The following is a 13,686-nucleotide window of genomic DNA, read 5'->3' as shown; positions in this document are numbered from 1 at the left end:
CCTTAGCTCTTAGCCTAAGGATATGCTTGTACAACCCATTGTGACTAGCTCTCAACTGATGCTTGATCTGCACAAGTGAATGTGCAAAGTGTAATAAAAGACATGGCCACTTCCAATCTGCTTAAGGACTTGACATGGCAGTCTACCAAATGTGGCGAGTCCACTAAACCATCCTCTACTACTTCAAATCAGGAATCATAGCAATCACAACCTTTGGCCGTGACGATGTCTCTTGCAGAACGTGTCCTTAGCAATTCACCTGTGGAAGAGGTGTCACAATCAACATCCTTGATACCTCTAGTATTGTCAAAGTACCTCAAGCCTAGGCTTGAGGAGAAACCTCTTGAAGATGTTGTTGAGATATCGAGCTCCACTCGTGATATGCCAGGGTGACCGTTGTGCATTTATGTCACCGACTTGTCAGTTGTAGACGCGGTTGGTACACCGCCCATGAATAATAGCTAGATGACAGCTATCCTTATCTACTCTAGTTCGTGGCTTGGTTAGTATGCCACCTTAGTTAGTTGAGTTTGGTTTGCGACCCATATATAGGGTTCTTCTATTTCTTTGTATCAGAGTTCTTTTGGCTTACACAACTAAGAAGAGGAAAACTGTTTTCAGCCTCCACCCTTGTGTGTATTCCCCCATTGTGCAAGCAAGAAAGCTACAAGTGAGACTCCTTCCTTCTCTCCCACAATCTTGACATGGTACCAGAGCCTTGTTCGTGGTAATGAGCTCAAGAAAGCAAGCCAAGCTCGCGGTGTTCTGGTAAGAGGAGCAGTGTTGCTTTCATTTTCTGTTTTGGGAGCAGATCTCTGCAGGTAGCACAGCCGAAAATTGCAAGAGTGCACTGTCTCAGGTTGAGATGCCCTTCGCGGTGAAGCAAGAGGGGAGTATATGCTACGGGTAAGGGCTTTAGCCCTCTACGACCTTGTTTTTTAGATTTGAGGCCACTTCGGAGCCTGTTTTGGAGGCGGAAGTTTTCTACATGCACTCAGAAAAAAGCCCTGTTTTATGCTATGCGACCACTGTTCTACAGGTCGGTGAAAAGTTACCACAGATATTGCATCGTATGCTCGTGTGCAGAGACATTGGGAGTTACAGAATCATCCTTGGTTCCTGTATATGCAAAATCGTCACTAGGAAGTGACTGTGTGGTTAAATACCACTTTCGTCAGTTTTGCAGATTTGCCCTTGTGAGGGTGAAGCTGTGTTTTTTGCAGTGACAGAATTTTTTGCAGTGTTCTGTAATGGCGTCTGATTCTCTTTCACAGATTGTCACTGAAAAGCTTGACAAGAACAACTTCCAAGCATGGAAGTTTAGAATGACAAATTTCCTTATGGGAAAAGGATATTGGGAATTTGTTGCAGGAAATGAAGAAGAACCAGTTCTTCCTGATGTTCCCAATCAACAGCAAATGCAGGCATTCAAAGCATGGCATGAGAGAGCCAGGAAAGTTATGTACTGGCTGTCTATCAGTATTTCAGACTCTATGATTGTGCATATTCAGGATGCAAGTACGCCAAAGGAGGCATGGGATACTTTGTCAAAAATGTATAGCACAAATACGCAAGCCAGGAAAATGCAGCTCAAGCAAGAGTTGCATAATGTGCAAAGAGAAAATATGAGCATCAATGACTACCACATGAAGGTGAAGAAGATTGCAGATGCACTTGCTTCCATTGGGTCGCCAGTGGAAGATGATGATTTAGTTTCTGTGACCTTGAATGGTCTAGGAAAGGATTATGCACAGTTTCGGACATCCATTTCAGTTCGTGAAAGATTTCCTGATTTTGAGGAGTTGATTGCTCTTCTAATTTCTGAGGAGCAGAGAAATGGTGGTGCATCTTCTTCAGGAGGAACTTCAAAAGAAACTGTCTTCTACTCAAATGCTGGAAGAGGTAGAGGCAGAGGTAGAGGAGGCCGATTTGGAGGCCGTGGTAGAAATCAGAATATGCAGGAGACTCAAGAAAACCAGTCCTATGGAGGAGGACGTGGTAACTCTAGAGGCAGAGGGAGCCAAAGAGGTCGTGGTGGATGGCAAAGAGGCCAAAATGCAAACAGTAATGTTGAATGCTACTACTGTGGTAAAATGAGTCATATGGCTAAAGACTGCCATAAAAAGCAGAATGACATCATGAATGGAAAAATGTAACAAGAAAATTATGCATCTTCTAGTAGACAGGGTGATGACAGAAATGAGCATTTATTTATGGTGCAGCACATGAACAATTCTGTGACAAGTGCAGAAGAAAGCAACGATGTGTGGTATGTTGACTCAGGTGCATCAAACCACATGACAGGTCATGCAGAATGGATGGAGGATGCAAGGAAAATGGAAAAACCAGGATTTGTGGAGACTGCTGATGATACTGCACATCCTATTGTGCAGATTGGAAAAATTCCTTTGTCTATGCAGGATGGGAAAAAGAAATACCTGTCCGATGTATTTCATGTCCCGAATATCACCAAGAATTTGGTTTCTGTTGGTCAAATGGTTGAGCAGGGCTTGCAGGTCAGATTTAATCCTCATGGATGCTTTGTTGAGGATATGAAAAATAAAGGTCGCTTGATAGCAAAAGGAAAGAAGAAGGGCAGAATGTTTACGTTGGATGCAGACATGTCTGAATTGAGTGCAGCAATGTTTGCACATGGGACCGGTGTAGTTGCAGATATTGATATCTGGCATAAACACATTGGTCATGTTAATGTACAGCGACTTAAATCAATGCAGGCCCAAAATATTGTTGCAGGATTGCCTAAATTCAAGGTTGCAGAAATGCATAAGGTATGTGAAGCCTGTCAGTTTGGAAAACAGGCAAGGAAACCATTTCCTAGACATGTTCAAGAGAGTAAGAAGCCATTGGAATTAATCCACTCTGATGTGTGGACTACTAAAGCTGCGTCTCTTGGAGGCTGTCATTATTTTGTCACTTTTATTGATGACTATAGCAGAAAAGTTTGGGTGTATTTTATGAAGAAGAAAAGTGAAGTGTTTGGGCATTTCAAAACTCTTAAAGCTATGGTTGAAAAAGAAACAGGTCTGCAAATAAAATGCCTAAGGTCAGATGGAGGGGGAGAGTACCTCTCAAATGAGTTTGCAAGGTTCTTGTAGGAGCATGGTATAAAGCAGCAATATTCATGTAGTCATACCCCACAACAAAATGGAATTGCAGAAAGGAAAAACAGGCATATTGGAGAGGTATCTCGTGCCATGCTCAACGAAAAAGACTTGCCAGATTTTTACTGGGCTGAAGCAGTTGCTACAGCAGTCTACATAATGAACAAGACTCCCACTGCAGTAATACATGGGATGACTCCAGAGGAGAGGTATACTGGTAGGAAACCAGATATTTCTCATTTGAAAATTTTTGGTTGCATTGCCTATGTACATGTGCCAGATGAGTTGAGATCCAAGTTGGATCCAAAAGCTGAGAAGTGCATCTTTATTGGTTACTCTCTGCAGGCAGAAAGGGTATAGATGCTATAACCCTTCTACTCGTAAGTTTACAGTGAGCAGAGATGTTGTTTTTGATGAGATGAGTAGCTAGTATAAACCAGTAAATGTGATTGATGATGTAGATGCACAAAATGGTAATGCTGCACAGAATTCACAGCAGCAGTCACAAAATATTAGTGGACCTGGAGCGTCCTCTAGCAGTGGTTCACATTCTTCGCCATGGACAGGCAGATTGAGATCAGGAGAATCTTCTCAAAGAAATGCAGATAGTGGTATGCAAGTATCACGAAAAGGAAAAGAGAAGGTAGATCAGCCCATGTTTGATGTGAATGCAGGTCACTCTTTTGTGGATGGTGAATCCAGTGGCTCAGAACAGAGCATTGATGATGAGTTGGGTATTCCTTCTATTGTTACACCTGGAGTAAGGAAGACCAGGGATGTTTTGAGAGCACCTGGGAGTGAACCTATTTTTCGCAGGTCTACGAGAGCTAGGTATCCTGTGGATAGGCTAAAATATGATGGATTTACAGCCATTCACTATGCATATATGGTCAAAGTGATACAGGAACCAGAACCCACTTCTTTTGAGCAAGCCATGGGAAAAGAAAAATGGGAGAAAGCCATGGATGAAGAAATGGATGCCTTGGAAGCAAATGCTACATGGGAGTTAGTACATTTGCCTAAAGGTAAGAATGCAATTGGCTGTAAGTGGGTTTATAAGGTGAAGCACAATGCAGATGGTTCTGTGAATAGATACAAGGCAAGATTAGTAGTCAAGGGGTATGCACAAACATATGGCATTGACTATGAAGAAACATTCAGTCTGGTTGCAAGGATGGCAACCGTAAGAGTAGTCATTGCTATGGCTGCATCAAAGGGATGGTCTTTACATCAGATGGATGTAAAGAATGCCTTCTTGCATGGTGATTTGCAAGAAGAGGTTTGTATGGAGCAGCCACCAGGTTATATGCATGATGTTCATCCTGAGTTTGTTTGCAGGTTGAAGAAAGCCTTGTATGGCTTGAAGCAAGCACCTAGAGCATGGTCTGACAAGATAGGACAGTATCTTGTCACTATTGGCTTTCAGATTTCCAAGGCAGATTTCTCACTTTATGTGAGAAAAACAGAGAAAGGTATTATGCTACTTGTCATTTATGTTGATGATTTGATTATGACAGGTGACAGCGATGAAGATATCCTTCATGTGAAAATGCTATTGAAGCAAAAGTTTGAGATGAAGGATTTGGGAGAGCTGCGTTATTTCTTGGGCATTGAGGTGATTAGATCACCAAGTGGGATACAGCTCTTGCAGAGGCAGTATGGATTGGACATGCTGTCCAAATATGGGATGACAGGCTGTAAGCCTATTTCAGTTCCTTTGGAGCAGAATGTGAAGCTGAGCGCAGATGCAGGTGAGCTTCTAGAAGACCCTACTATGTACAGACGCGTAGTAGGAAGCTTGATTTATATGACTATTACCAGGCCAGATTTGAGCTATGCTGTTGGATTGGTAAGTCAGTTTATGCAGGCTCCAAGGAAATCGCATTTGGATGCAGCTAGACGCATACTCAGGTATGTGAAGTCCACATTGCAGTATGGACTATTTTATGAGACTGGGGTTCAGATACAGTTGCATGGATACACTGATGCTGATTGGGCTGGTAGCATTTCTGATAGACGATCTACCAGTGGATATGTGTTCTCTTTTGGGAGTGTTGCAGTCACTTGGAGCAGCAAGAAACAGCCTACAGTTGCCTTGTCGAGCATAGAGGCTGAGTACAGGGGTGCAGCAATGGCTGCATGTGAGGTAGCTTGGTTGCATAAGCTACTTTATGATATGCATCAGTCTACAGATGGGCCAGTTGTCATTTATTGTGACAACATGAGTAGTATACACTTGGCAAATAACCCAGTCTATCATGCTAGAACAAAGCACATTGAGGTGCATTATCACTATGTGCGAGAGAGGGTTTTACTAGGTCTTATTGATCTAGTTTATGTCAGCACAGAGGATCAGGTAGCTGAAATATTCACAAAGGCATTGGGCGCAGAGAAGCTGCGCAAGTTCAGAGACCTGCTTGGTGTGCAGGAATTGGGATTGAGCTCGAGGGGGAGTGTTGAGATATCGAGCTCCACTCGTGATATGCCAAGGTGACCGTTGTGCATTTACGTCACCGACTTGTCAGTTGTAGACGCGGTTGGTACACCGCCCATGAATAATAGCTAGATGACAGCTATCCTTATCTACTCTAGTTCATGGCTTGGTTAGTATGCCACCTTAGTTAGTTGAGTTTGGTTTGAGACCCATATATAGGGTTCTTCTATTTCTTTGTATCAGAGTTCTTTTGGCTTACACAACTAAGAAGAGGAAAACTGTTTTCAGCCTCCACCCTTGTGTGTATTCCCCCATTGTGCAAGCAAGAAAGCTACAAGTGAGACTCCTTCCTTCTCTCCCACAATCTTGATAGATGTGGCCAAGGAGATGGAACATCTAACCAATCAACCTAGCAAGGCTGTCCAATAGGTCTCAACTACGCCCCATGAGGACACACCAAAGAAAGAGAAAGATGAGGCCCAACCAAGCATATCAATGGCTTTCCTAGTTCATGGTCCTGAGTCTTTAAGGGATACACCTTCATTTCCCAAGCACAAGAGGAGAAAACATTGAAAACAATGGCAATTAGAAGAGGTTGGGGACACCAAGAAGACAGAGACCAAGAGCCCGGAAGGGCTTAGGAATAAAGCATCGAGTCTACCCACTAAGAAACTCATGGCCATCTCTCCTAACAGCAGTGAGACCTCATACACATCTATGTGTTCTGAGAAGTCAAAGCAACCATTACCATCAATGGTTGCTTGCAATACTCAATCCAGTGACAACAAAACTTATGTTGACCAATCAAGAGTGGATATAACACTGTCACAATAGGTTGATAGAACTATACTAGTCACATCCAAGGGAAACCATGACACAATAACAACAAAGCCTCATGAGAAACACAAAAATCTCAAAGATATAAGCAATCCTTGCATTGACCAGACTTGCTCATCTAGACCCAACCCCCCCCCCAGCTATGCTAAAGCCTAGAGAAACTCCTAAAACCTTGTAGGAGATGGCTACCAAGCAAGCCTTCATAGAACATGGAAGTGTCATAGAGTGCTTGACTGAGTTGGATGCTAAACTCAAATTATTTGCACGCCTCTACATCCTTGTAGAGATGGGCACTTTTCCTAAGGAGCAGCTTGAGAAGTACTTGCCATGTTCTCTATCCTGGGAAGAGTAAGAATGTCTTAATGAGCACTATGGCATGCTCCTTCATAAGCGCATGCAACTCATCTCTGATGAGGAGGCCAACGAACTACGCTTAAGTATGACGTTCAACGAAGCACTTTGCCAACCCAATCTCTTAGAGATAGAGCAAATAAAGCAAAAATCAAAGGGTTGAAGTCAATTTGAAAAACGTTGGTTTGAAAACCACATAAGAATGGCCAAACTAGGAGCCCGGATTATGACAGTCTTAGAGGAGTGATTGGCCAAATGGTGGTCTCAAAGAGACCCAACCTAATGTGTCACCAACTTCCCTTCGAGTACTAACTTCCATTCAGGGTATAGACTTAGCCGAAACTAGCCAAGAAAACTCTCTAGTTTATAAGATTCTCACTGAGGAGGAGCTACATATTGCAAGTAGACTCAGACAAGGTACCATGCTACTCGATGTTGAAAAATATCTATTGTTGTTGAGTAGGCTGCTACGGGTACTAGATGCGTGTGCCACATTCCAGTACAATCCCAAGTTCTACAATTGGCTCTTATCCTCACGAAGTGACGTGGGCCCATAAATATGTACATAAATAAACAATGAATTTGGTAATTGTGTATAGATAATACCAACACACACAAGCAATGGTAATCAACCACAGGGAGAAAAGTTTGGGTTTGACAAGCTGAGCCCCTAGGGTCCTCCTCTCACTACACGTCTAGAAGTTGTGGGACTGCTCCCGCCTCCAGGTGGAGGGCATGTAGTCCTCATGGCCACCATGGGAAGCCTTGACTAACATCTCTGAGGGTGTACATAGGGCACCATCCCCTTATACAAGCTTTCCCTTGTTTCCGATCCATCCTTCCAGGGACGAGCCCTGCCCCATTCCATCACAACTAGTCCATGCAGCTAGGAGTGAGCAAAGATCTACTACTGGCTAGAATACCCCCCACAGTCGAGGCAGAATGAATATAATCATAGGGACCAATCCTCTACAGCAAATACTACATGCCTTGCATTGCCCCTCTTTATCATATGCACATGATAACCCACTGTTTAATTTCTTTTAAGCAAATAGCTCTATCATGCCTTAGGGTCTAACCCTTGGTTCACATTTTGCAGGTCCATCCACAAGAATCCGTCATGGAGCACACAATGCAGTTGGCTTGCAACAAAGCTCTCTGCCTCAGAAGAGAACATACAGTAAAAGCGCCTCCACCAGAGCACTATGTGCCTATCCTTAAGATGTATGCACCGAAATGAGGCCCCAAGTGACACCGCCCAGGATGCAGGCCGAAAACTCCCCAAGCCAGGAGGACGAAGGCTCAAGGAAATGCCCGGGGGTGGCAACCCCTACTGTGCAAGCCCTCCCCAGACACTCAAGCACTAGGTGCTCAAAAGAGAAAAATGCAGCTAGAAACAAGAAGGAATTTGCTGAGTTATTCTAGAGCATTCTTGATACTGCAGTGGCTAGGGACCACACCATATCTCCCTTACCCAGCTTGATAGGAGCCCCCCCTCCAACAACGCCCCCGTCGCCTCACCACCCGGACTCACTCGTCTTCATACAAATAGAAAGGCCATTATGTTATATAAGTTGCTTACCAAATGCCATCGTGACATAACTTTTGGTCCTTAAGTGGTTAAAGGGGAAGGCTCCCCCGACTGTACAAACTTTCCTTACCTGCTACTAATACATGTAACATCTTTAAGAAGTGCCGATGATATGCATCACAGTCAACACCATAGGATTTAGATAAAGTAGTGTCTTTTTGCGTTGCATTTGTGCATTAAAGTTGACGCATGTGACTTGCATATACTCTCACAAAGTGTCAAGTGGATGCAGGGCGACACAGGTCTTTGTACAAAAGTGTTCAATGTCCAAGTCACCTCTAGACCACCAACCTCACAAAGAGCCATGACGGAAGCCTCACTGCTAGAAGAGAAAAGCACCCTTGCAGAATGCCCACACTGCATTTGAGCACAGCCCAAAGCATAGTCATTTTCTACTCTCTCTTTCTGGGTTAGACTCTACATTTTGGCTCACGGCACTTGTTATCTCAATTGTACTAACATCGCATGTCACAAAGAGATTTTGCAAAATCTCAAGTGTATCTCCCCATCCTCACAATTGTTCCCCCAGCAATGAGGCTAGTAACACAATCATCATTGTAATATCCATTTTCACAGCCTTTGACTCTCTATATTTCCCAATCCAAATGAAAGGCTGATGGCCTCAACGTATTGTAATGGTTTATTTCCACACAAAAAAAAGAGAAGGAGAAGAAGAAAAAATAAAATTTAGAGAAAACAAAAAGAAAGGAAAATAAAAGAAAAGAAAGAAAGAAACAATGAAAGAAAAAGGAAAAAGCACTCACAATCACAGCACAACACCTAGGGGTCCTCAAATTAGGTGTGTCCAGTGACCTTGGTCGGCTAGCTCCATCCCTAGTTCCCTAGCCCTTTACACATCCCCCACAATTGTTCAAGGCACATCAAGGACATGACATACCTAGGGATCTTGTCTCGCCTATGGTTAGACCTATCATCGTGACCCATTTGCATGCTTCCTTTTTAGCACTCCACTTCACTACCATTGCAATCGATCATGGTAAGCAACACATGAATGACCATGGAAAGCACACCGTACTCGTCATGCAATACAAGTAGCTACCAGCTACCAAAGTTAAGGTGTCAATGATTTCAATTATGCTACATTATGTTGCCACAACAAATGATATCTCATCCACCTTCATGTGTACTTCTCCTCAACCACATGTTGCTACACGGTACCAGACCAACAATCTTCTAACTATGTAATATATAAGTATGCACAGGCACTTACATACTATCTAAACCACACTTTATACATAGTTTGGGTCCTCAAGTGTAGGACATTACTCGGACCTGTCTCCCAAACTAATCAAACTCCATCTTATGCATGATAAGAAGACTAGCACTACCCCCCGGGAGAGACCACATATGAGAGGTTTTCAATTGCAGGTATTGATGACTCCACCGAAAGTACCGTCAGGTCTTCATCAACACTTAACACTTACCTCTTGTCCTTTATCATCATGCAAGCCCACCAAAGAATCATCATGTGCAAAATCCCCAAACAACAACACCTATACCATCCATTAGTGCAATTCCCAATAAGGACAGCCCTATCACCAACTCCAACAACCCTATCACTAGCCACCCAGACCAACAACGTGCCCCCAATAACCTTCATTCGCACCACCACAAAAACTCCTCCAAGGAAAACTATAGATGTCCCTTCCACCCACAACTTCAGTGCATGCCAAAGCCTGCTACCTACGACGGTGAGGACCATGCGACCTAGAACCCATGTACGAGGGGGTAATGTTAACCCTCAAATGAACAAGGTGGAAAATCTAGGAAATCTAAAGGAGAAAACAAGGCCAAGGCAAAAGTGAAATGGAAGACGAAAGGCACACCAAAGAAGAATCTAGAAACACAAGAAGTGCAGAAAAGTCCTAAATTAAGGAGAAAGGTGCACAAGAAAAAGCACAAATCAATACTTTTGTAAAAGAGCGCAAGGCGCATCATGATTTAGTTTAAGAGTGCCCGTGTAATTTGTAAATGTAGATAGGCGGTAGGAAGGAAGCTAGGAAGATAGGAGGACAATGGGAAAAAGGGCCTAGGCCACAGCCAGCCATGTTAAAAAGGGGACAAGGGGATAACCACCCAAAAGGGATTTAGGGTTTTGTATAGAAAGTTGAAAAGTGAATAAGAAGCTCATTCTTGTGTGTGGCCAAAAGTGGCTCTCCTCTTCTTGTTCTTGTTCTTGTTCGTGTTCTTCTTCTTCTTGCTTGCTTGCTTGAGCTTGTGCTTGAGAGAGGGAGTGTGAGAGTGTGAGGGAGTGAGGGAGTGAGTGTGTGAGGGTGAGGGACCATGGAGGAGAAGCTCTCAATCTTCTCCTCTCTTCTTCTCTTTGCTTCTCTTCTCTTGTCTTGCTCGTCGCAATGGAGCTTGGATCATGGAGCTTGAGGATGGAGCTTGCTTGAAGCTTGCACTTGGATTGTGGACCTACCGGAGTGCTCGGGAGAGGAGGAATTGATCGGGCATGGAGGTAAGCTCACTACACCCGTAGAGATGGATAGCGCATCGGCTATGTGAGAGGTAGCCATTAGTGCTCGTCTTGGAACGCTTGAAGCAATAAGCAGTCAATGGGTCTCAGCAGTTGATCACCTCTATAAAGGCCAAGACAAGCATAGTTAGGCCAACCAATCTACAAAGGACATTTTTGTGAACAAAATAGAACAGTTTCAATAATAAAATAAAAAGTTGCTGGAATAACCTTCAAGGGAAGGAACACATGAATAGGTGAAGGTGAGAACCCCACTATAGAAGTGGACATGGAAAGAGCAACAATACATGTTTCTCTCAATAAAAAGGGCCCCAATTGCTAGTTCTTAGTGATCCAAATCCCTGCAACCTATCAAGATAAAGCCTTTAAGATTTTGATTGACTATGGAAGTACCCACTCATTTATCTCACCAAAGAGTGAAAAAAAACTAGAAATAGGCACCACACTTGCATTTAAGTTATTAGTAAAATTAGTAAATGAAAAAGAGGCAATTTTTTCTCAACAAACTAGAAGAGTGGAATTTAACTTAAGATGCAATCTTCCCAACATGGGGTTTAGAGTTATGAATCTAGGAGCTTATGAGTGCTTGTTAGGGATGAATTGGCTAATCCTCAATTATGCTTATACTCATTGTGGGAAGGGCCAAATCATGTTCCAAAATAAAAAATAAGAATTAGTAACCATTCAAGGAAAAGCCAAAAACCCTAAAATACAACTAGCAAAAGCCTCTTAAATTGTGAAGGGGCTAAGAAAAGGACTATCTATCTACCTAATCAAACTGTGAATAAGATTGTGCAGGGAAAGGAAGCTGAAGAAGAACCATCATGGTTAAGGGAATATGTAGATGTGTTTATGGAAGAGCTAATAGATCTTCCCCCACCAAGAGAAGTTGATCATGAGATTAACTTAGCACTAGGAGCTGCTCGAGTAGTAAATTGACCTTATTATATGTCTATTCAAGAAACTATTGAGTTGAAAGGACAACTCAATAAACTCTTGGACCAAGAATAGATTAGGCCAAGTAATTAATTGTAATAAAGGAAAATAATACCTTAGCCAATATTTAGCCTTAGTTCTAGGGCTAGATATAAAAGGCTAAGTTGTAACTTGCCAATCATCTTTTGCCAATTGTCCATGGAAAAGACCAAAATCTTTAAATGGTTTAATAGCTTGTGTCAATAAGTGAGTGCTAGCATTGGTAACAATAGTAGAGTTATTGCAATTTACAGAGAAGGCTTTATTTACTGCTACTTGTAGTACTAGGTGGACAGATATATGGATCTATAGTGTTCTGATATGTGATCAATCATTCGGGCTAGAACAGAGTTTGGACAAGCAAACACCAATAGTAGCATGGATTGATAAATCTACTAGTAAGAGTATGATGACAATGTAGTCATCATATTGACAAATATCTCATCATGGTTGAATGTAAGAATACGGTCCCAATCCATTCATGACTAAACATTTCATTGCTTCTCTTTTGCAACACTTAGTAGTTTGAATTATACAACATTCAATAGTTGAATTGACTTGTGGAAACTGGGAGTAAAGGCGCATTGACCTTTCAAATAATTGTGACCATCAACCTCTGTCAAGATGCTATGATGGTAGCTTTGTATGACTTGAATGATTGGATGAATTTACATTAGTGTCCTGCATGGATCTAGTAGGCAATGCATCAAACTATCTATCTTGAAATCTAAATCCTCAGGAAACCACCTATTGTTGATGAAGTGGCTAAGAGACCACAACCTCACGGTCTAGTTATTATAGCAACAATCATTGTATGAAATGATTCTATGTATAAAGATGCTTCAATGCATATAGTTGGCAGATATAAGCCAAATGAAATTTTAGTTTTGTTGGTTCTATCTATTTGCAAGATTTTTAGTATATCACTTCAGTTAGACATTGTTTTTTGGACTACAATGCTTATGGCATTTTGAGTAAGGCCTTGGAAAAAATTCTTTATAGTTGTCTTGTCACATGGTTAGAACAATAAACCCCTTTTTTTTTTTGCAAGCTGGTGTTTTGGCATATCCAAATGTGTGTGGAATAGTCACAATGGATGTACTAAGGATTTGATGCTGCCTAATTAACACATTGTCTTTTCAATAAAGAGCTAAAAGCAAATGAAACCACCTATTGTTGCTGAAGTGGCTAAGAGACCACAACCTCACGATCTAGTTATTACAATAACAATCATTGTGTGAAATGATTCTATGTCTACAGATGCTTGAATGCATGTAGTTAGCGGATATAAGCCAGATGAAATTTCAGTTTTGTTGGTTCTATTTTTTTGCAAGATTTTTAGTATATCACTTCAACTAGACATTGTTTTATGGACTACAACGCTTATGGAATTTTGAGCAAGGCCTTGGAAAAAATTATTTATAGTTGTCTTGTTAGATGGTTAGAACAATAAACCCCATTTTTTTTGTGCAAGCTAGTGTTTTGGCATATCCAAATGTGTGTGGAACAATCACAATGGATGTACCAAGGATTTGATGCTGCCTAGTTAACACATTATCTTTTCAATAAAGAGCTAAAAGCAAATGAAACCACCTATTGTTGCTAAAGTGGCTAAGAGACCACAACCTCACGATCTAGTTACTACAATAACAATCATTGTGTGAAATGATTCTATGTCTACAGATGCTTGAATGCATGTAGTTAGCAAATATAAGCCACATGAAATTTCAGTTTTGTTGGTTCTATTTTTTTGCAAGATTTTTAGTATATCACTTCAGCTAGACATTGCTTTATGGACTACAATGCTTATGGAATTTTGAGCAAGGCCTTGGAAAAAATTCCTTATAGTTGTCTTGTCAGATGGTTAGAACAATAA

This window comes from Lygodium microphyllum, chromosome 13 (genome assembly GCF_053477565.2).
Source record: "Lygodium microphyllum isolate KBCC chromosome 13, Lygodium_microphyllum_v1.1.10, whole genome shotgun sequence".
Lineage (NCBI taxonomy): Eukaryota > Viridiplantae > Streptophyta > Polypodiopsida > Schizaeales > Lygodiaceae > Lygodium > Lygodium microphyllum.
The sequence above is the reverse complement of the archived record's forward strand: the minus strand, read 5'-3'. Positions refer to the sequence as shown.